The following is a 3,304-nucleotide window of genomic DNA, read 5'->3' on the forward strand; positions in this document are numbered from 1 at the left end:
GAACCCTATGTGTATAAGAAGAATAGTGGGAGTGCTATTGTCTTTTTGGTTTTGTACGTGGACAATATACTGCTCATTGGGAATGATATCCCGATATTACTATTGGTCAAAACTTGCTATCACAAAAATTTTTCATAAAAGACTTGGGTGAGGCATCCTGTATACTTGTTATAAAGATCTATAGGGATAGATCGAAAAGAATGTTTGGCTTGTCCCCATCTAAGTATATTGACCTGATATTAAAGAAGTTCAACATGGAGGAAAGTAAAAGAGGTTACTTGCCCATAGGTCATGGCATACAACTCTCTAATGTCTCTTAAGACACCTGAAGAGAGAAATAGAAAGAGTTCTATTCCTTCTACTTTGGTAGTAGGATCAATAATATATGCTATGTTATGTACCAGACCTAATGTTGCTTATGCCTTAGGCATTGTAAGCAGATTTCAGGCTGATCCCGGGGAGGATCATTAGAAAGCTGTGAAAAATATACTCAAGTACTTGAAAAGGACTAGAGATATTTTACTGATATATGGTGGATCTGATTTAAAACTTGAAGGTTATATTGATTCTAGTTTTCAGTCTGATCCGGATGATAGAAAATTGATATTGAGGTATGTGTTCACTCTATATGGTGGTGCAGTAAGTTGAAAAAGTTCCAAACAACAAATAGTTGTTGACTCAGTCACTGAGGCTGAGTATATTGCTGCAAGTGAGGCTACTAAGGAGGCTGTCTGGATGAAAAAATTCATCATAGAGTTGGATGTGGTTCCAGAGATTGAACAATCAGTGCCCCTTTATTGTGATAATACTAGGGCAATTGCTCAAGCTAAAGAACCAAGGTCTCACCATAAATTCAAGCACATCCTAAAATGGTTACACCTCATTCGGAAGATAGTCAAAAGATGTGATGTGATCGTGGAACAAGTTGACACCAAGAACAATATAGCAGACCTATTCACTAAGGCCTTCTCAATGCAGCAGTTTGACCGCCACCTTGATTGCATGGGTATCAAGAATAGGGGTGATTGGCTTTAAGTGCAAGTGGGAGATTGAAAGAATAATGCCCTACAAGTCAATCGCATATGGGTTGCGATAGGGTGTTTATTGTAATTTATCTTCTAGACTCATGTAATTAACATTTATGATTAATAAAATAAGATATTTATGTTTCATTATATGGTACATCTTATTTATTTTAAGATTATAATAAACTCCATAGGTTTGGACAATAGTTTTAGAACCGTGATGAGATCATGCCAGTGAGACCTAAATCCTTGATAGCTCTAATTTAAAATATTCTTAGTGTTGGTATATTGAGTCGGAGATCAATGATACTGATAAAACTGGCATGTCCTATGTATGCTCAGAAATGAGAGTGGTTGATCTCACAACCACTTGTATGATGACACTAATACAAAAATATGGATGCTCATTAGAGAATGAGTTCACTAAATTGACCTGTGAAAAAATAGCAGATGGAGTCTTATTTACATGTCAACTGATATTTTTCTAGTGGGAGTTGTGTATGTGATCCTTAGACCTGAGGTCACCATGGTACCTTGTATACTTGGATCCATATTTTGGTTCACTACCTAACTTAATTCTCTAATCCTTGTGTGGGGTGTTCTGGATATGGTGAAGAGTACATAGAGATTATGAGTGATCAATAAGGGATCAGTCACTCCTAATAAGGGGAGCGAACATTCTATGTGATCTCATAGGTCGTTGATTCAGAAGTCTTTGACCAAAGCAGGATGATAATTAGAAAAAAGTTTCAAATATATCATCAATTGAATCATCGCCTTCTGATTGAGATACATAATGATAAGTGATTGGATTTGATATATTTTCATGCCTATAGCTCATCTGGGATGTTGTTTAACTGAAAAATTGAATTACACTGGAACTTGCCATTGAAGGATATTTTGATAATTTTTTATCAAAATTTTAAGTCTTTTGGATAGTAATGACATATTGCTAGACATCAATCTAGACTTATAGATTCATCAAAATTAAAAAAGTTTAATTCTAGAGTCAATTTGGAAGAGTTCAAGTTGATTGAGATTCTTTGGATAATCTAATCTCATTGGATTAGGGTTACGTCGAAAGTCTGGATCCACTACTGGCTAGATTTGGAACCCAATGGGTCACACACTTTGAGATTGAGCCTTGATCTGATCTAATTGGAGTTTAATATAAATTTTATGGGTTAATTTGATATGCTAGCATATTGTATTAACCCAAGCTTCCAAATTGGTTTAGATCAAATTGTTTGAGCTAACCTAGACCAGTTGACTTTGACCTAATGGGATTAGGTCAATTTAAATTGTATCCTTATCCAACTTAGATCGGTTTCAAGTGGAGGAGTCCTCTATGCCCACTAGAACCTATGCATAAAAATAAATGCTGGCCCCCTTGTTTTGATGTGTGAAGTAAAGAGTCCTTCTTAAAGAAGGCATTAACTAATACGCATTGCCTTAAATTCCAAACCAGATCTCCTATGTTTTGATTCTAAAAATTAATGAGATTTTTATGGCATGTAGAGAAGGAAGATTTCTTCTGATGTAAGTATCTAGAGCTCCAAAAATTTACTTGGTGAATTTATTTGGTGTATGGGAAGTTGGAGCGCCAAAGGTTGGTGCCCCTTCATCCTACATGACGTCCCTTGGTCCCCTATTTATAGGGGATGCCTAAAATAGTTTTCTACTGGGATTTTTTACTAAAATCAGAGAGAAGGGATGTGGTAAACATAAAAAAAATTTTGAAAAAATTATAAGAAAAAAAAGGAGAATTTGAGTGGCAAAAGTTGAAAGAAGGGTGGTGAGATTTTTAGCAAGTGTTGCTTGAGTGCCCTAGTATTTGATTTTTCCATATATTAGAGCCAAAAATCAAATCCTATATTGTATGGCATCTAAAGAGTATCTTCTTAGTGTTGTTCTGGTGGTAAGATTGAAAATAACTGGGCTTTGGTGCGATCGTGATGCAAGTTCGAAGCCAACAGTATTCTTTAGGGGACAAGGCTGCGACAGCACACCGGTTGGGATGGACCTTGGTCATCTTTCGTGTGGATCACTATTGGAGGACTTCTACCTTAGAGTCTCATGAAGAACACCAATAAGCTACTTTTTTTATTTTGGTGAAAGTATAAAATTCTATCCCTATGCATGCTTGTTTTTGCTTTGATCGATATCAGCAAGGTGATTCTAGGGTTTGAATTTTGGCTCGGTAGTTTTATGTGATTGAACTACTGATTTGTATGATTTTAAAATTTTTGAAAATCACTTTTCACTACATGGTCGAAACC

Source organism: Elaeis guineensis, chromosome 11, assembly GCF_000442705.2.
Source record: "Elaeis guineensis isolate ETL-2024a chromosome 11, EG11, whole genome shotgun sequence".
Taxonomy (NCBI): Eukaryota; Viridiplantae; Streptophyta; class Magnoliopsida; order Arecales; family Arecaceae; genus Elaeis; species Elaeis guineensis.